This window comes from Bidens hawaiensis, unplaced genomic scaffold (genome assembly GCF_021521415.1).
Source record: "Bidens hawaiensis isolate Kalapana, Puna unplaced genomic scaffold, B.hawaiensis_p1.1 tig00003307_1, whole genome shotgun sequence".
Classification (NCBI taxonomy): Eukaryota; Viridiplantae; Streptophyta; class Magnoliopsida; order Asterales; family Asteraceae; genus Bidens; species Bidens hawaiensis.
This window is the reverse complement of record NW_027491184.1, coordinates 696,451-718,609: the sequence shown is the minus strand read 5'-3', so window position 1 is coordinate 718,609 and position 22,159 is coordinate 696,451. Positions and strand designations below refer to the sequence as shown.

At 35.3% G+C, this 22,159-nt stretch overlaps 1 long non-coding RNA gene and 1 pseudogene across 1 annotated transcript; both read right to left on the bottom strand.

The window, feature by feature from the left end:
* Positions 1-2,565: 2,565 nt before the first annotated feature.
* Positions 2,566-2,888, bottom strand: LOC143623131 (uncharacterized). The gene is made up of 2 exons (XR_013151845.1): positions 2,809-2,888; positions 2,566-2,733 (listed from the first exon to the last, which is right to left on the bottom strand). It is a non-coding gene; the product is annotated as an uncharacterized LOC143623131 (long non-coding RNA).
* A 67-nt stretch (positions 2,889-2,955) lies between these two features.
* Positions 2,956-17,062, bottom strand: LOC143623125 (protein PIN-LIKES 7-like; annotated as a pseudogene).
* Between the last annotated feature and the right edge of the window lie 5,097 nt (positions 17,063-22,159).

The following is a 22,159-nucleotide window of genomic DNA, read 5'->3' as shown; positions in this document are numbered from 1 at the left end:
GTATTCATCATTGTGTTTAGTATTAGATTATTTGTTGGTATTTTTCATTACATTTACATATTAGTATTACACAACGATGTTATTAGTATTAAAAAAAACACAATGACCAGTTGAAAGACACAATGACGAAAAAACACAATAATAAATAGAAAGACACAATAACGAAAAAAGACACAATGGTAAGCAAAAAGACACAATGACGTAAATTATTTTTTAGTCTTATGTAACAAAATTATACTCATATTAAAGGTAAAAAAACGCTTGTTATTATGGTGAATTTTATTTTAAAAAAATATCATATAAAAAAGTTATAAAAGTTATAAAATGATGGGGGTATTAACATATGTCTTGCATGTGGAGAGAGAAAATGTGTACAATTACATCTATACCCTTTTTCCTTTGGTCCCTACTTGACACATGTCAATTAATTATGGCTTCTCATACTTCTCATTTTTATTCCTCTTTGTAGAATAACTTGACTCGTATACATATACCACACACTTATATAAAAAGCACATAATTAGCTACACTGTTGTGACATCCCTTAGCGTATTTGGTGACAATAAAAGAGATACATTACTGAAGTATGTGAGTACATAATTCTTACCATGTTTTGGTGCGATATGTTGTATAGCGGCTCGTTGATTGTTGTTGGGATTTGCTCTTGGCTTTGTGTTATGGTCAATGGGAGTTGCTTCAACCTGTTTTCATTGGATTCATGGTTAACAGGTTATTTATAGCTGTTTGATATGTACACCAATTTTTATTTTAGTGTTTTGGTACCTGTCGATTTATCGTTGGGTGTTTGGGCCCGTTGGATTCACAGTGATGGTTATTAGATGGGTGGATTCTAATTGTTTTACATAGTTATAGTTCATGTTCTTGTTATGTAAAGTTTATTTCTATATAAATAGTATATTCAGGTACTTACATAGTACTCTCTTACTATTCTTGATGTGATCACTGGTAACATGCAAAGTTGTAGTAGCAGGTTGGTATGTTGTCATTAGATATTGGTATGAACCTGGTTTTCCTTCCAATAAAGATTGAAGCTTTATGTGAGATTACCAAGATCGATCTTCTTGATGAATTGCTATATAGTTGGTGGCATTGTAGCATGACTAATCTGTGATGCGCATCAGGGTGACTGATCTTTCAATCTGCGACAACATCGATTGCGTCACCTTGCATCAAGTGGAAAATTTTGTGATTTGTAAGATTTGTTTTGTTCATATGAGTTTTGAAAGTGGTGCTACTTACATGGTGGTCAACGAATAGGCAGCATAAATGTTGTCGCTTGTCTCTTGATACCCGGTGTTTCAAACATGTATCATAACATTCTTATATTTCAGGCAGACGTATGGTTGTCATTTTTTTGGCGTGACTTGTTTTCTTTGTCAGATGTTGGATGTCACCGGCAACCTACATTAAAGTGTCATTTGAAAAATTATCATTTCACAAACAATAATGTAAAGGGGGTGTATATATGAACACCTTTATGTTATTGATTTCTTTAATAGTGATGTTGTTAGTATGAGTTGTGTAAATGTTCTTTACGTTGTAAGATGACACAATAATCATAAAGCAAACAAACATCTTGTCAATCTTAGTTTTATGACAAATCAGACACGCGAACGAAAAAGAAAGACACTATGGTGGTAACAACTAAACTATCTTAACTGAAATTTCAGCTAAAAAATAAGTCACCTTACACTAATTAAAAGAGCACACTTTAACAACACATGAGACTAATAAAACAAAGTACAAAGAACATACCTTAAAAAACTTTGTCGTCGATCACCATGAAACAAAAGCGAAATCAGGCATGCGACAATCATAGACAAAACCCCAAATCATTAATGAAAAGCACAATTCATAGTGTCAATAGGATGTCATAAAAATAAGAAACCGTATAAGAAAAAGGCATGCCAACACGCAGAACACTATCGCATATCTGGTCCAAAATAATTTTGTAAATCCACTTAAATAGTTATAAAATTGTTTGATCATTATATCTAGTCCAATTAAATCATATCTTACTGTTTAGTTCCTCGGTTTTTGCATAGCAGATTGTTAAGTCTCATAAAAGTAGAAAATCAAAATTTCGTTTAGATGTCAACAAACCATTACACCACTCATACCAATTAACCACCAAATGATATTGATTTACAAACCAAATTACCACACACTACCAAAATAATAATGTTAATAATAATAATAACCGTTTGTTCAACATTATTTCTCTTAAGCATTTCATCAAACAGCTTGCATGCATGTTAAAGTAAAGTACAATTTGAAGCAATTAATACATCAAACGATCCCAAACACGTAAAGAAAAACACAATTATCATAAAGACACGTCCCATATACAAACAATAAAGAGGAACATTTAACCTCAATTTCCCATTTCATGACTGAAAATTAACATCGCCTTCTAACATGCAACATCGTAGTAGACGGAAGCAATAGAGAAAAACGACAGTCGGCGACGACAGATGATTATGTAGATGAAAAGAAATGTAGATCGGGTAAACTGATAAAGCAAAGAAATTGTTAATATATAAATTTAAATGAAATATCTTGTGGTAACATATATTTATAACAGTTTTCATGACAAAATCCACATATAAACAGTTGACCAAGCTGTAAGAGCAAAAGCAGCAGCCAAATAAGTCCACATCATAAGTATTGCACACTCCTCTTGCCCAACACTGAAAAACTGTGCCATTGTACCTGCATATTCCTTTCAGAATAATTTTTTTGACTTTGAAAAGTCCTTGTTTGACTTCCAAAGTCAAAGGTACTTACATATATTCACACCAGGTGGCAGAGCAAACATAATCAACTACACAAATCTAAAGAACGGATCCGGTGGAAGCAACCCCATCGTTCCTGCCACGTTAATCACACCAATCCCAATAACAGGAAGAGTTGGGTTGGGTTCAGCTATGTCAGTTATGGATCGGTTATTTTGGTTGTTATACTTACAGAGGCAAGAGTTGGGGGAGCTAGTAGTTGCTCTAGAATTTTCTTTAACATTTCTATTAACTGATCTGAAACCGACTCGTCTTTTTTCTCATCATTCTCTTCAAACCCCTTATACACAGTCTACAAATCATGAACACAAAAACGAATTAAAAACAAAAACATACACGAAAAAATTCAAAGGAGGATGCTTACACATTGGTTTTCTGTATCATCATTGATCATGTTTGATGAAGGCATGATTGTATCAATATAATCATAATATACATTATTTAAAAGAGGTGTGTTTTGATTTGCATCCAAGTCTTTATTTGCTTCATTCAATAATTTATTGATTTCTTTCGATTCGTTGTACCTCAAAGCCGAGCCTTGGATCATTTGGTAAGACATGTCCACGTTTAAAAACTACCCAACTGCACAAAATCATTTCATAATACTCAATTAAGCATGTAAACGAACACGAAAGTAACATGTTTGTGTATGATCTTTCAGTTGTGACTGAACAAACGATCGAACACCAACAATTAAACGAATGGGAAATTCTTGTTTGTAGTTGTTCGCTAACAAAATGAACATGTTTGTGTTAGTTTATGTTCATTCAATGATAGTATAAACGAATGGCTTACAAACGTAAAGAAACAAACATAACTTAGCAAAAACCAATTAATAGTAATATGAAAAACAATGTGTCGAGACTAAGAATTATTACTAAACTAAGTCGTAATGGACCAAAAGAATTCAAATGAATATATTACCGAACCTAAATGAATGAGCTTAAACAAACATAAATGAACGAACATAAACAAATTTAAATAAACAAACGCTCACGAACATAAATGAACGTAAACGAACGAACATAAACGAATTTAAATAATTGTATGTTCACGAACATAAATAAATGAACGAAACATGTGTTCATGACCGCTCTTTTAACTAAATGAACAAAAAAATTTTCATGTGTATTCATTTATTAAAAACAAACGTCCAGCAAAAGGGTTCATGAAAGATTTACAGACTGTTCACTGAACGTACGTTTAGTTTACGTGCCTATAGTCAATGCGTTTTTCTTTATTGATAAATGTTATCTTTGAAGGATAGTTTAGACATTTAGACATTTGATTGATTTGGGTAGAAAATATTTGCATATAGGTTCATTTGGGTCCATCTAAATTATACAATGGGTCAAATGGGCCATTGTTACAAAACTTGCTAATACAAAATGGGTCCAAACAGGTCAACACCACATCCCGTGAACCCATTTTGATCATTTGTGTGACATTCGTGATAAAATGAGGTATACTATATTCACCACGTAGCGAGTAAACGATAAATCGGTTAATTCGTAGTGCTTTAACGAGTAACCGACTGATACAGATTACGACCCGTATATATACTGAGGGGTCATATACGAGTTTTATATATATATATATATATATATATATATATATATATATATATATATATATATTATAGAGGCTAACATATTGATATTTAGGCCCCGGTATGCTTAAAACCATTTAAACGAAAAGGGTTTCGTTTATTGATACGCTATGAGTTTATACTCAATCGTTAACATCAAAATGAGCATTGTAGCATCCGTTAAGCCGAAAAAGATTTATAAAACACTTATATGACATGCTCTAAGCATTTCGTGAAAATACTTCGGATTTTTACAACGAGTCAGTACGTTTTTCTTATTTTACAAAATAGGCTGAAAAAGACTCGTTTTCGCGCTATTTTTCGCACTCGAACTAGTTTTCTTGCGAAAAACCGAACCCGAATTAAATTTTGGACCGAAGTTTACTCGTGGCACGAATATCGAGGCACCATTGGGCCAAAATGGAGGCCCGGCTACAAAAAGGGGTTACCCCACCCTTTTCTAGTATCTTTTATATAATAATATAACTTAGATATTTTGACAAATTAACTCAAGAAGCTTCATTTTCTGCTGGCTATCTTCTAAATTCAGCCAAAATTTAGAGGTAAATCACTTAAATTCACATTAATTTCAAGCTTGATTACTAAGGCTTAAATATGGAAAATTAGGTTTTGATTACTTTTAAACATGTTTAACCATTCAAAAACCATAAAAATCAAGTAAAATCATTTTTGATGTTAAACATAACTACAAAGCAGAAACATATTAATTTTTGGTCAAAAACGCGGATTAGAACATGAATACGACGTTTTTACGGTTCAAAAGTTCGGTTTGAAACTAAAACTGAAACCCTAGTTAACAAGGCTGTTCCATGGATGATTTATGCTTGGATTGATGTTACATGACATGTAGATACACTAAGTTTGCTACCCAAGACCCGAAAAGTCGTTTAAACTATCAAAATCTACCGAAAACCGACAAGGTATTAGCGGTTAACTCGTTTAGGGGCTGTTTGTGCTTCGATTGTGACGTGATTGTTTTTTTGGTAATAAAACTTTGCAGAGACATTAGGGATAACATAATTGAGTCCCTGTTCAAATTTTGTAATTGTTCGTTAAACGGAGAATATTTGGCGAATTTATTACCGTTTATTGGCGTTTATTCGGAAAAAATAGGTAAACTTCATGAAAAATTATGAAATTTGGTTTGGAATCCAAAACTGTTATGATAAGATCACTGGAAAAACTTGGGAACATTTTGAGATGTCTAAGTATTTTTGTGCAATTGTGTTCTAATCGAGCTTTAATAGCTGAAAAACGCGCAAAAAGGCATTTTGGGCAAAGATTTAGATTCTGGAGATTTTTTAGGGGCTATGTGATGATATTGAGACCACTTGGAAAAATTATCGGATTTTTCAGATGTCGTTTGGTATAAACGGGCTATTTATTACTTAATTATAACACATTAAATGAATTTTTATAAATAGATAATTAATCATAAAATTTCTGAAAATATTTTTATAAAATTCTCCATATTTTAATTTATTTTTACAAAAATTTCCATAATTTATATATAAGCGCATAATTAGTTATGATTAATCAAAGATTTAATCTATATATTGTTTTAATGAAACCGACAGTTTTATGTTTAACGAACTGAATGGTATGTCAAAATATCAAAAGTGGTCAAATATCATAGTTTCGAATGAATTTGATAAACACGAACTTTTTACGAAAATTCCGGACAAATTGGGTGGATTGTACGCGGTTTGTATAATCAAACCCGTGTGAAAACGGAAACGAACCCTACGATTAATCCATATACCGAACCTTAAAATTCTTTTATAAATTAAATCATTTTATCAATAAATATGGTTACTTAAGTTTATGTGATCTTACCTAATCCCGAAACGCATAAACAATCAACTTGGCTAGACTCGGAAAACGGTGAAACTGAGCCAAATCTAGTTTTGAACATTTCATAGTGTACAACGTCACAATCTAAGACTATGGCCAAGTTCTGGGCTTAACAGCTATACCCAGACTAGTTATACAGCCCGATTTAGCTTAAACAATGTACTAGTATTAACAGTACGATACTTGTTATAGGAGTCAAGCTATAATCGAGGAACATTACTTACTGATACGTATCACCAGCTAGAACTACGATAAGGTGAGTTTCACGACCCCACTTTCTAAACTGTTTTACGAACTTTTGGGGGTGGAAAGCATGTTTACAAATACTTATATACTTGAAAATGTGTGATGATGTGAATTATCTAAGTACTAACACTTGAAAGTCCCCACAAACACAAGTGATTAACTTCGTGCCGGTGACGTGTGGATAGTACTATCGGTTTGACAAACCCAACTAACAGGGCCAGAGGGGTATGCCGGAACATGTTAGCCCAGTTGCACATTGTCATTTAAACTTATTACATTCTGCTATGTGGTGTTAGACATAATACAAACTTTGGGCAAAGTGGCTGTTAAACGCCAACGGGAGTACATGGGCAAGGGTGGCCATGCGTGCGAGCTGTCTTGGTTTCACTTGTGGCTTAGTATAAAAACATCATGCACATATATACTTATATACATACGTAATGTGAACTTTACGAACTCGTATACTTATTTTGTTCGTACTCGTGTAACTTGAAACTCACCAACTAGACGTAGTTGACCTGTTTTAACATGCTTTTCAGGTAAGCCAAAGTTGGAATGAATTGCTTACGTGCTTGGTGTTAGAAGCAAAGTTGAATAGCTATGAATAGATGCAAATACGTACTATGAATAAGAAACCGAGAACTGGTTATGTGATTTTCATCTAGTTTATAAACTCAGTACCTACCAATGTAATATGATGTAAATTAGTTTGTCAAATTTCTTTATAAACAATGTGGTTGATACCAGTGTTATCTGTTACATTCCCGTGTTACGCTTCCGCAACTACCTAGTCGGGGTGTGACAGAAGTTGGTATCAGAGCCATTGGTTATAAAGAATTAGGATGTCCCTTAGGATACCCTAATATAACCTTAGGCTCGATTAGCTCTGGGAATAAAATAATATTTAATAATATATACTGACGATTCTCGTGATGAACGCGAATGGACAAGTGGGATATTATGGTCCGGAATGTAATAACGGACTTGTTTGTACGAGGGAATTCGAAAAGAAATCGATAAACAATCCGATAGGTAAAAACAGCAACATATGTGTGTGAAATATATTACATATATATAAAGGATTATCTGTGCTAATGTGTACGAATACATGTATGTATTAAATCGTAATTAATATTATACATTATTATTATAATTAATATTGTCAAGAATTATTATTATACTAACCTTTGTATAGAGGGATGTCGATAACTAGAGATGATGCAATTGATCAAGTACCAATACCATCTCTTGAGAAGGAAGAACCAGAAACAAACCTGGGGGAGAATGAATATGTAGAAATATATGAAAATGAGAGAAATGACGTGATTCCATATGAGGCGCCAATTGATAAGCTTGACTTATCAGACTATAGATGTGATAGTTATTTCCTTAGGACATCACTTAGATATGAAGTAGAAGCTACCAATACTTACCACTCTCTTTCTAGAGTTCCTAGATCTACCACACCATTATCACACCATACCCCGGTGACTACCCCCACTCATAGAGCTAGTCAGACTGACCGTACGTGTGTACCATCACCTAATAGTATGCCTTCCCCACCCATATTGACTTATCATAGGGGAAGAACCTTCAGTATCTATGTTATCGAGATACCTTTCCTTACATGGAGTATACTTGTACTTAATCCAGAACCTCCCCATTTAGCCGACCCAGCCTGGTTAGTTGTATTGACTAATTAGATACTAAAGCACTTAATAGCTATAATCACCAACATATAGAGAAGACGTGAGCAATATGATTACATGCTGGATATACAACAGGTAGTGATGAACTTACATTGATCCGATACTCATTATTGACGGCTCTTGGACAGAGTGACAACCAAGTTTTGCGGATGTCAAGCAATTATTGCAGCCTAAATGGTTGTTTGTGTGTGGTTATTGTATTATATACATATGGATAAATATAAATAAAAGTAGTATGGTTTGTTGTACGTAGTCGTTTGATACCTCATGCAGCACTAGTAGTAGCATATTGCGCTGACATGGAGGATGTTTTTAATCTACTATTGTTACAAGCACTGACCTTACCGGGTTAAGCCTCTATATAGTGACAAATTTTTGTATATCTATTTAAAGCGCCAGCCTATACCAGGTTAAGCCTATGCGTTGATTTTGGAATAAATACGTACAGTAACAGTTAGGGGTAATACAAATGTGTTCTTTGGCATAGCTGTGTGTTTATGTTTATTGTTATAGAATGGCCCCAGAGAAAACTAATACTATATTTGAGGCGGAGGTGGGCGAAATGATTGCTCGCCACCTACAAGCAGTGATACTGAATATTGTAGCGCAAGTCACTGCCGGCATACGTGCAAATACAACAGTTAACCAACTGTCGAGCACTGATACAACCACTAATACTACACCTCCGCGAACACTAATGCAGCTACTAAAACTATTTCCCCGTTGAATACAAATAATGTCACGAATATAACTCCCCCACTATATACTAATATTTCTATTAACACGAATCCTCCGCGTCGAGAATGTTCGTATGAACAGTTTATGTCGTGTAGACCTATAAATTTCAGTGGTACTGAGGAACTAAACGGATTGATAAGATGTATTGAAAAGGCTGAATCCGTAATTAACATAAGCAACTGTCCACCATATTGTATAGTTAAGTATACTACTAGCATGTTTATTAATCATGCCTTAATGTGGTGGAATATGATTGTACAAACTCGGGAACGAGAAGCGATTAACAGTATGACATGAACTAAACTTAAAACCCTTATATTAAAACATTTCTACCCAAGAAATGAGATCCATAAGTTGGAACACGAACTCTGGAATTTGGAAATGAGAGGCCCTGATCATTTAAGCTACATAAACCGTTTCAATAAATTGACTCGTTTAGTTACGATGGTCATTTATTCTGGAACCCAAGCGTATTGAGCACTACATTTGGGGACTGACCCCAAACGTGAGAAGTATAATCAATTCCATAGCCCACCCAACTTTAGAAAGTGGCGTGTCACAAGTCAGCGTCGTTAATTTTGACCTTACAAGAAACGGTGTATTAAGAGTACCAAGGGAATCGTCTGGTCTGAAACGAACTGATTGTACCTCTAGAGCACAAATGAAATCTCAGAATCAAAGAATCCGCCCTGCAACTCAGAATTATACTATGACCAGTTCCAACACGAAACAATATACATACAAAGGGTCGTTGTCGAAATGTGAAAATGTAATTTACATCATACTAGTGAGTGTCAAACATTTATGTGTCAAATATGTGGAAAATTGGGCATTGTACCCCAAATTGTAGAAAGAAATGAATACTCCGAACCGACAATCTTAAGCAACCCAACCGCGTCGTTCTCAACACCCACCTCGACCTCAACCAATCCGACCACAACTCAATCAACAAACCCCACCTACCATGAACTTTCGTACCTGCTACGAATGTGGTAGTATGGAACACCTTCGAAGATACTGTTCCAAGTTGAATCGGAATGTAGTAAGAAGACAGAACCAAGCACAGGCATCAACTTCCAATGCATCTTGGAGATGCGCTTTTGTAATAGGATCGAGTGAAGAGCTTCGTGATCCGAACCTAGTAACGGGTACATTCTTAGTTTCCGGTCAGTATGCTTCAGTTTTGTTTGATACGGACGCTGATAGAAGTTTGGTATCTGTTAACTTTTTACCCTTAGAAAATATGCCGGTTAGTGAACTAACAGATACCTATACTATAGAGCTTGCTAACGGTAAGTCTGTAATTGTGAAACAAATCATACGAAACTGTTCCCTTATCCTAAACGACCACCCATTCCTTATTGATTTACTACAAGTGGAATTAGGAAGTTTCGATGTTATAGTCGGTATGGACTGGCTGTCTAAGTTTAAAGCTGAAAATGTTTGTAAGGATAAGACTGTCAGGATACCTCTTCCGAATGATGAGGCAATGACTGTTCAAGGTGAGAAGTCTGGTACTATGTTGCCTCTCGTATCCCAACTTAAGGCATTAAAATATTTGCACCAAGGTTGTACATTATACTTGGCGAACTTAATAGTCAAAGACCCCGATGAAAAGCGAATATAAGACATCCCAGTGGTACATGAGTATTCAGATGTATTTCCCGATGAGTTTCCTGGTTTACCACCGACCCGACAAGTTAAATTTCGTATTGACTTGTTACCGGGAGCAACACCCATTGCTAATTCACCTTACCGACTTGCACCTTCTGAAATGCAAGAATTGTCCAACCAATTGCAAGAGTTACTAGACAGGGGATTTATCCGACCTAGTTATTCACCATGGGGAGCACCAGTGTTTTTTGTGAAAAAGAAAGATGGAAATTTTCGGATGTGTATTGATTACCGGGAATTGAATGAAGTGACTATAAAGAATAAATACCCCTTACCTTGAATTGATGATTTGTTTGATCAACTTCAGGGTGCATTTTTCGAAAATTGATCTCAGATCGGGTTATCATCAAGTAAGAATTCAGGAAGAAGACGTACCAAAAACAACATTTCGAAACCGGTATGGTCACTATGAATTTCTGGTTATGCCGTTTGGGTTGACAAATGCACCTGCAGTGTTTATGGATCTTATGAACCGAGTTTACAAACCCTACCTTGACAAATTAGTGATAGTGTTTATCGATGACATTTTGATATATTCGAGAGGTAAGGAGGAACACGAACAACATCTAAGGGTAATCTTGGAGTTGTTGAGGCAAGAAAAGTTATACGCTAAGTTGTCCAAATGTGAATTCTGGCTACAAGAAGTCCAATTTTTAGGACACATTGTGAATCATCAAGGAATCCAAGTAGACCCCAGTAAAATCGAGGCTATTAAAAATTGGCAAGTACCTAAATCGCCGAAAGAAATTCGCCAATTTTTGATGAGTTGATTCTTGATGAAGCGCACAAGTCCAAATATGTGGATATATTCGGCCTTAACACGAGCACAAGTAGCGCATTTACTTACATATGTGGATATATCCTTCTTCATACCAGGCCACCAGTAAAACACTTTAACGTCTTTATACATTTTATCGGTACCTAGATGAATAGAATATTTGGACTTGTGCGCTTCATCAAGAATCAACTCACGAAGTTTATGAAGTGTTGGAATCCAGACCCGGTTTTTGTAGTAATATATTTCATCAATTTTCATCTCAAAATTCTTTTCGTTCCCGTGTACTTCTTCCTTTTCTAGCTAGTCTGTTTTTAAGGCTTCGTCTTGTGCAACACGAACTTGTTCGGTTAGGCTACTTTGGACAATCATTCCGAGTGCTCGTACCCTCAAACGGTTTAACTCTGTCCTTTCGGCTTAAAGCATCAGCTACTATATTGGCCTTACCCGGATGGTATTTAATTTCACAATCATAATCGTTTAACAGTTCTACCAATCTTCTTTGTCTCATGTTTAGTTCCTTTTGATCAAATATGTGTTGTAAGCTTTTGTGATCAGTATAACCCATAATTTGGAATTGGGAGCAGTTATCTTTGCATTGAAAATCTGGAGACATTACTTGTACGGCACCAAATGTACCATCTATACTGATCACAAAAGCTTACAACACATATTTGATCAAAAGGAACTAAACATGAGAAAAAGAAGATTGGTAGAACTGTTAAACGATTATGATTGTGAAATTAAATACCATCCGGGTAAGGCCAATATAGTAGCTGATGCTTTAAGCCGAAAGGACAGAGTTAAACCGTTTGAGGGTACGAGCACTCGAGGACCAAATCCGCACACTTCATCCCAATCCGTAACAATTACTCTACCGAGAAACTCGCTCAAATTTACATTGATGAAATTGTATCTAGACACGGGGTACCTCTTTTGATTATTTCAGATCGAGGCAGTCACTTTACTTCACATTTATGGCAAGCAGTTCAAGAAGCTCTGGGAACCCGAATACACCTGAGTACCGCTTACCATCCCCAAACAGATGGTCAATCCGAACGAACCATCCAAACCTTAGAAGATTTACTTCGCGCTTGTGTATTAGATTTCAAAGGAAATTGGGATCAACACCTCCCGCTCATTGAATTCTCTTACAATAACAGTTATCACAGTAGTATACAAGCAGCACCTTATGAAGCCTTATACGGACGAAAATGTAGATCACCACTTTGTTGGACAGAAGTGGGTGATACTCAAATTTCAAGATCCGATTTGATTCAAGAAACAACTGATAAGATTCATAAGATTAAACGAAAGTTAAATGTCGCTCGTGACCGATAGAAAAGCTATGCCGATATTTGTAGAAAACCGTTATCTTTTGAAATAAGCGACAAGGTGTTTTTGAAAGTATCACCGTGGAAATGTGTTATAAGGTCGGGGAAGATCAGTAAATTAGCCCCGAGGTACATTGGACCTTTTGAGATTATTGCAAAAATTGGTCCCGTAGCTTACCGATTAAAACTACCCTTAGAATTGAGCACTATTCATGATGTGTTTCATGTATCAAATCTGAAAAAGTGTTTGACTGATGAAACGACAATAATACCACTGGAAGATGTTCAGATTAATGAAAAGCTCAACTTCGTTGAGGAACCGGTAGAAATTTTGGACGGGAAAACCAAACATTTACGACACAACAAAATCTCATTGGTAAAAGTTCGGTGGAATTCAAAACAAGGACCCAAATATACTTAGGAACGAAAGGACGAATTCCGAAAGAAATACCCACACCTGTTCTCTAAAAATAAAACCGATGAAAAATTAAATTTCGAGGAAGAAATTTCTTAACGGGGGAGAATGTGACATTCGTGACAAAACGAGGTATACTATATTCACTACGTAGCGAGTAAACGATAAATCGGTTAATTCGTAGTGCTTAAACGAGTAATCGAATGATACAGATTACGACCCGTATATATACTGAGGGGTCATATACGAGTTATATATATACATATATTATAGAGGCTAATATATTGATATTTAGACCCCAGTATGCTTAAAACCATTTAAACGAAAAAGGTTTCGTTTATTGATACGCTGTGAGTTTAAACGCAATCGTTAACATCAAAATGAGCATTGTAGCATCCGTTAAGCAGAAAAAGATTTATAAAACACTTATTTGACATGCTCTAAGCATTTCGTGAAAATACTTCAAATTTTTACAACGAGTCAGTACATTTTTCATATTTTACAAAAATAGGCTGAAAAAGACCCGTTTTCGCGCTATTTTTCGCTCTCGAACTAGTTTTCTTGCGAAAAACCGAACCCGAATTAAATTTTGGACCGACGTTTACTCGTGGCACGAATATCGAGGCACCATTGGGCCAAAATAGAGGCCCAATGGCCCTTTATATATGGCGGCTACAAAAAGGGGTTAGCCCACCCTTTTCTAGTATCTTTTATATAATAATATAACTTAGATATTTTGACAAATAAACTCAAGAAGCTTCATTTTCTGCTGGCCGTATTCTACTTTCAGCCAAAATTTTGAGGTAAACCACTTAAATTCACATTAATTTCAAGCTTGATTACTAAGGTTTAAACATGGAAAATTAGGTTTTGATTATTTTTAAACATGTTTAACCATTCAAAAACCATAAAAATCAAGTAAAATCATTTTCTGATGTTAAACATGTCTACAAAGCAGAAACATAATGATTTTTGGTCAAAAACGCGGATTAGAACATGAATACGACGTTATTACGGTTCAAAAGTTCGGTTTGAAACCAAAACCGAAACCCTAGTTAACAAGGCTGTTTCATGGATGATTTATGCTTGGTTTGATGTTACATGACCTGTAGATACACTGAGTTTGCAACCCAAGACCCGAAAAGTCGTTTAAACTATCAAAATCTACCGAAAACCGACAAGGTATTAGCGGTTAACTCGTTTAGGGGCTGTTTGTGCTTCAATTGTGACGTGATTATTTTTTTGGTAATAAAACCTTTCAGGGACATTAGGGATAACATAATTGAGTCCCTGTTCAAATTTTGTAATTGTTCGTTAAACGGAGAATATTTGGCGAATTTATTACCGTTTATTGGCGTTTATTCGGGAAAAATAGGTAAACTTCATGAAAAATTATGAAATTTGATTTGGAACCCTAAAATGTTATGTTAATATCACTGGAAAAATTTGGGAACATTTTGAGATGTCTAAATAGTTTTTGTGCAATTGTGTTTTAATCGAGCATTTTGGCCAAAGATTTAGATTCTGGAGATGTTTCAGGGGCTATGTGATGATATTGAGACCACTTGGAAAAATTATTGGATTTTTCAGATGTCGTTTGGTATAAACGGGCTATTTATTACTTAATTATAACACATTAAATGAATCTTTATAAATAGATAATTAATCATAAAATTTCTGAAAATATTTTTATAAAATTCTACATATTTTAGTTTATTTTTAAAAAATTTTCCATAATTTATATATAAGTGCATAATTAGTTGTGGTTAATCAAATATTTAAACTATATATTATTTTAACGAAACCGGCAGTTTTATGTTTAACGAACTGAATGGTATGTCAAAATATCAAAAGTGGTCAAATATCATAGTTTCGAATGAATTTGATAAACACGAACTTTTTACGAGAATTCCGGAAAAATTGGATGGATTGTTACGCGTTTTGTATAATCAAACCCGTATGAAAACGGAAACGAACCCTGCGATCAATCCAGATACCGAAACCTTAAAGTTCTTTTATAAATTAAATAATTTTATCAATATATATGTTTACTTATGTTTATGTGATCTTACCTAATCCCGAAACGCATAAACGATCAACTTGGCTAGGCTCGGAAAACGGTGAAACTGAGCCAAATCTGGTTTTGAACATTTTATAGTGTACAACGTCACAATCTAAGACTATAGTCATGTTCTGGGCTTAACAGCTCTACCCGGATTAGTTATACAGCCCGATTTACTTTAAACACTGTACTAGTATTAACAGTACGATACCGGTTATAGGAGTTAAGCTATAATCGAGGAAGATTACTTACTAATACATATTACCAGCTTGAACTACGATAAGGTGAGTTTCACGACCCCACTTTCTAAACTGTTTTACGAACTTTTGGGGTGGAAAACATGTTTGCATATACTTATATACTTGAAAACGTGTGATGATGTGAATTATCTAAGTACTAACACTTGAAAGTCCCCACAAACACAAGTGATTAACTTCGTGCCGGTGACGTGTGGATAGTACTATCGGTTTGACAAACCCAACTAACAGGGCCAGAGGGGTATGCCGGAACATGTTAGCCCAGTTGCACATTGTCATTTAAACTTATTGCATTCTGCTATGTGGTGTTAGACATAATACGAACTTTGGGCAAAGTGGCTATTAAACGCCAACGGGAGTACATGGGCAAGGGTGGCCATGCGTGCGAGCTGTCTTGGTTTCACTTGTGGCTTAGTATAAAAACATCATGCACATATATACTTATATACATACGTACTGTGAACTTTACGAACTCGTATACTAATTTTGTTCGTACTCGTGAAACTTGAAACTCACCAACTAGACGTAGTTGACCTGTTTAACATGCTTTTCAGATAAACCGAATTTGGAATGAATTGCTTACGTGCTTGGTGTTAGAAACAAAGTTGAATAGCTGTGAATAGATGCAAATACGTACTAATGAATAAGAAACCGAGAACTGGTTATGTGATTTCCATCTAGTTTATAAACTTAGTACCTACCAATGTAATATGATGTAAATTAGTTTGTTGAATTTCTTTATAAACAATGTGGTTGATACCAGTGTTATCTGTTACATTCTCGTATTACGCTTCAGCAACTACCTAGTCGGGGTGTGACAATTTGTTTTCTAAAACGATTCATTACAACCCGAGTCTATTATGCTCATACACATTTTGACCCGACCCATATTGTGAGGTTCACTTACCGCCATTGAGAATGACACGTATAAGAGTCCTTTAGCTTTACAAACATTTTGGTTCCCGAACGGGCTGCCATCATCGGTGCAGATGGTAGGGACCATTATCAACAAAAGATTTGCAAAATTACCTAAATTTTTATACAATATTAAAAATGTTAAATTGTTAAAATAAATATTAGACTGAAGTTAGCTGTTGAACACTTAGCCATTATGAGGGCTTCTAAATGAGGCTTTAGTTTGATAAATTTTCTTGCTACCTATCCCAATATTCCTCCACATAAAAATGTGAATCCAATATTTATTGGCATAAACCACCTATATAAATAATAATAACACATTAAATGGATATGAAACAAACAAATAAATATGTCTATTTTTAGAAAACTTACCACGAGATGTTATCTTGAAAGGTGACAATCTCAACAAGGCTTGCGAAAATAAGAGAAGGAGTAAATACCACAAACACAATATGCAAATGCAAAAATCAAGTATCTTTAATTGTGGATAGTCTCATAAAGAGAATTTAGAGCTACCTACCTTATTGAGGGAGTTGCGGGTGTGGTTGGAAAGAAGATTGAGATAATCATTAGACAAGAAGGCTCCGATGGCACTGACTATCAACACCTGCAATATCGACATCAATGCCACCTCCAACAGCCCCCAAAATCCCATTTCAATTTCAGTCTCCCCTCCTGTATGTCTGTCTGTCTGTTAGCGCATATGTTATACTTACACGCAGCATCATATTAATATATATAAACTAAGCCAAAACAACATTTTGCTTTGGTTTGCTTCCTACATTTAAATATATTGTTTTATTTGTAGACGGAGGCTTCCCAAGCATTTGACCTGAATTCACGTCACGAAAAATCATATAAACCTAAAACGGGTTATATATTTTCATTATGTTAAAAAATAACTTCACTAAATAGTTGATATGAAAAATCCTATAAAAAAGGGATATACTAAAAATTAATATCCATTTTTTTATAAAAAATATTATTTATAACTAATAAACAATTTTATAGTAAAAAAAATAAGCAGATCATAGATCTCACCAAACCCAGATGAATTTTAAACGAGCTATAACATCTCATTTATTTGTGAAACTCTTTCATTATCAAACCCTAAGTATATTATTAACTTCCTTGTAATAAATAAAATTAAAATAAAATATATATTGAAAACAAAAAAGAAAAACTACCCCCGTAAATACGGGGGATACTACCTAGTTATGTGTATATATATATATGTGTGTGTGTGTGTAGATATATATATACATATGTTTTGTAACTTTTCATTATGAGATAATAAAATTTCTCGTTGTTTCATTTCTTATTTTTTGTGTCAACGTTTTCAACGATTACTTGGTATCAGAGCAAGGTTTTTAGTCCTGCTCTTTATCTTAATCAGTTTCTCTATTTTTTTTTTTTCCGGTTTTCTCTTTTTCAATCTGATCATTTTTTAATCATTCTTCCGTTTTGTTTGAGAATTTGATTGTTATTTGATCATTTTCGTCTGTTTCAATCTATCTCTTTTGAGATTTCATCTCTTTTTCTTTTTCTTCTTTTTGTTCTTATGGTTTCTAGAAGTTTTATTCTTGTTTTTGAGCAATTTCTCAAAGTTTCAGGTAATTTTCACTCAAAATTTTGTCAATTCTTCTTGATCAACTTATACGTCGTATGAGTTTCTGCTTACATGGCACACAAGTCTCTTCCTTACCTCGTATATCTTTTGAGTGTATGTACTTATACGCCGTATAAGTCTTATACAGCGCATAAGTTTCTTTTTTTCCCGTTCTTTCTTCTCGTGTATTTGTTTCGTTTAACCTGTTTTTCAAATGGCAGCCTCGAACAGTTTTGTTGTTTCAAATGTGATCATAGATTCCTCGAACCCTCTATACCTTCACATTTAGGATAATCCCGGTGTGATCCTTGTTTCCAAATTCTTTGATAGTACCGGTTTTGGAGCTTGGAAAAGAGCGATGAGATTGCACTTTCAGATAAAAACATGCTCGGTTTCATCAACAGCACTGTAACCATGTCGGTTAATGAACTACATCTTGGATTTTGGCAGCGTTACAATGATATGTTGATATCATGGATTCTTAACTCCTTACTCATGATTCGTAATAGTGTCTTGTATACTGAAACTGCTCAGATTTTTGGATGAGCTTAATTCTGGCTATCGTCAGGTAATTGGTACTAAAATTTATCAGTTACAAAACAAGAAACCTATATACACACACACATGATATATTCATGGCGTATATGTATATACGGTGTGTTACACATCCTATAACATATACGACGCATATGTTGAAAACCTAGCGTATAACACTTATACGCTCGCATGCCTTTGTTTTCCCAATTTTTATATGGAAACAATTTTTTTTAAGAATAAAGCCTGGCTATATGGGGTAATCCAACGGTAAAATATGACTGCAATCACAGAGGTAGTGTTTGTTATGCAGTAATGACAGGCGTAATGATTCATTACGTGGGAATGAAATAAGAGGTGTTTGGTTGCACAATGGAATGGAATCATCCATTACACATGGAATCCCATTCCCTCAAAACCATTCCTTCCCACCCCCCTTCTTTTTTTTCATTCCATTCCTCCTTCAACCTACTTTCTCAACAACACCATCATCTAAGAACAACCATCGCCACCACCACCACCACCACTACCATAGCCACCACCATCATCTGACCACCACCGCCACCGTCACCACCACCACCTCCGCCACCACCACTGTCACTGCCGCCACCACCTGGCCGCCACCGTCGCCATCAGCACCCCATTACCACCGCCTTACCACCAAAGCTACCACCGCCACCATCGTCGCCATAACCACGACAACCATTGTCACCGTCGCCACCCGACCATAACCGCCACCGCCACTATCACTGTCTGGCTACCACCACCGTCATCACCACCTCACCACCCTACCACCGCCATCACTACTAATGCTAGCATCGCTTGACCACCACCACCACAACCCCCACCCCCACCGCCATCGCCACCACCATTTTCATCTCCAGAGTTATCACCATCGTCGCCATTTCAGTTTTTTTTTTTGTTAAAAATATATGTTTTAGGATAGGAATATTTTTATTATTTCTATTTCATTCCTAAAAATTTTTTCAGATACCAAACAACATAAAGTAATTATTCATTTCATTCCTATATGTTAACCAAAAAAGACAAAGGAATGGTAATGATCTGTTTCATTCCTTTGTCCATTCCATTCCCCCTTCGTTTCATTCCTTTCAACCAAACATAGCCAGATAGTGTTGGGTAACCCAAGTCTAGCATCATATTCCAGGTAAAAATCGCTACTTAAAGGCCTGCTACGGTAAACCCGGTTGGCATCGAATTCGAACTTGAAACTTTACAGTATCTAGCCTAGGATTTTTTTTTTCAAAATAGTAGGTTTAATATAAAAAATTATTGTTAGGTATCTAACAAGGGAGTAAATGGGATTTAGGTTTCCAGCCATCTAAGATGGCTGGATTGAGTTTCTCTCTCCTAATGGCAATCCACGTAAGCAAAGACGTGGAAGTGTATGGTGACTAGATCAGCCATCTGAGATGGCTAGATCCAACCTTATTCCCTTACTGACAAGCGACAACAACATGAAACCGGCTATTTTTTTTAGAACGACGATTTTCTTGTATTTAGGCTATTGTACTCCCAAAATTGGAGAGCCATGTTGTCCCACTCGGGCCAGACTATGTTGTCTTAACCGAGCTCATGTTATCTTTCAGAGTTTGGCTTGGGCGCTCCCCCAGAAAACCATATCGCCGGCTGCCACTTAATAGTCGTTGTGCCACCACAAGAGCATAACTCTCTAGCGTAACACACGGTGGGACGAAAACTCGGGTGAGCTAGGGTTTTAAACTGACAACATAAGTTTTGTTCAAGGCCTAGCTCAAATCCTTCATTGCCTAAATACAAGAAAGTAGACATTCTGAAAAAAATAGTTGGTCTCAAATGGTGCTGCCACGTGCCAATAAGGGAATAAGGTTGGATCTAAACATCCCATATGGCTAATCCGGTCACCATACACTTCCATGTCGTTCGCTATGTGGACTGGCACTAAGAGAGAGAAATCCAATCCAGCCATCACATATGGCTGAACACCTAAATCCTATTTACTCCCTTGTCAGGTATCTAAAAAACCATTCTTTTTATATTAAAGCTTCTAATTTGGTAAACTTAAGACCATTTTTAACAGATTTCATGTTAGATTTTCCAAAAAAAAATATAGAATAATTTGTTGAAGCACTATCAATGGAGGGTGGGTGCTAGTGAAGTGAAATTTCCTTTGCATGGAAGGGTCAGACGGTGTGTTTGTGGATAGAGTTTCTATGGGGCGTTATGCGTCATGTGGTGTCACGTTACCATATGGGCTTTATGGCAAAAATAAAATAGGTATAGTGGATGGAGCCCCCATTAATCATTATCTCTTTATTATTATTATTATTATTATTATTATTATTATTATTATTATTATTATTATTATTATTATTATTATTATTGATTAAAAATAATAAAATAAAGCAACCAACCAATCAAAACCAACCTCCCCCCCCCCTCTCCCGGCATTTTAAAGAAAGCCCCTATCCATAGCGCACCAGGGGTGGTGTTTCCGGTGCTATGGGGGTTCCATAGGGTGGGATACACTCCGCATGGTCTTAAGATGGGTTCTACGGGAAATGAGGATAGAAAAATGTCAACCCTAAAGAAGATGTAACAATCGGATTTTCCATTTAATATTTTCTAACTGTTACCTGATCCGTTTCGAAATTTATCAAAAAAATACCACGTCTATCAAGTATTTATTATTTTATTATTATTTGTTTATTATATTTATTTAATATATATATATATATATAACCTTCATTTATATGCAATTCTAACCCAAAACTATACTTTAGCCCCACTTTGTTTCATCTCTATACTTGAGGGACCAAACTGCAATTTCTACCAAATATTATATCCAAACCCAATAACGCAAACCAGCAACCCATGTTTATAACAGTAAACCCGTACCTAGTTAGTTGTCTTATGCCTTAATATTCGTTGTGATCTTGGTATTGATTTGTGTGTATTGTTCTCCTTACCAAATCGGCCTCATCGACGTATTTAATTTTGTAATTTAGATCATGTTGATACGTTTTCATATTATAACAAACCGTCTATAATCAAATTGTATATTACCATTTAAAGTTGTTGATAACTCAATTAAATTAACCCGCACCTTCTTTGTGATCTCACGAGCCTAAGCCCCATAATTAATTTTATTATCATCACCTGCAAATGGCAATCCCAGTTCGTGTTTTAGCCGGTTGCTCATCGGCCTAATTGACTGTCAAATTATCAGCGTTATAGGTATTGTATTACATCAATTTGTTTGTCTAATGGTCAGGATCATTAATCATATGATTGATCGGCCAAACGTTAAACGTTTTGGCCGATTGATGTTTCTAGGTTTTATATTTGTCACATCCCAACTTAAGGCCTAGGCGTGTGACCAATAATTGGTACCTATTTTGTAAATATATCAGAGTTTGAGGGGTTATTTAGCGGAAAGTTTGCAATATTTTAATAATTAAAAACCGAGTCATCTCTACCTTACGAGCGTCTATCATTTTGAATGGCTCTAATTCCTTGTTACCTGTACTAATATGTTTCCCAGAAATATGGGGGAAAATACGTCAGCGATATGCTGGTAAATCGTTGAGTTTAAAAATATTTTAATAA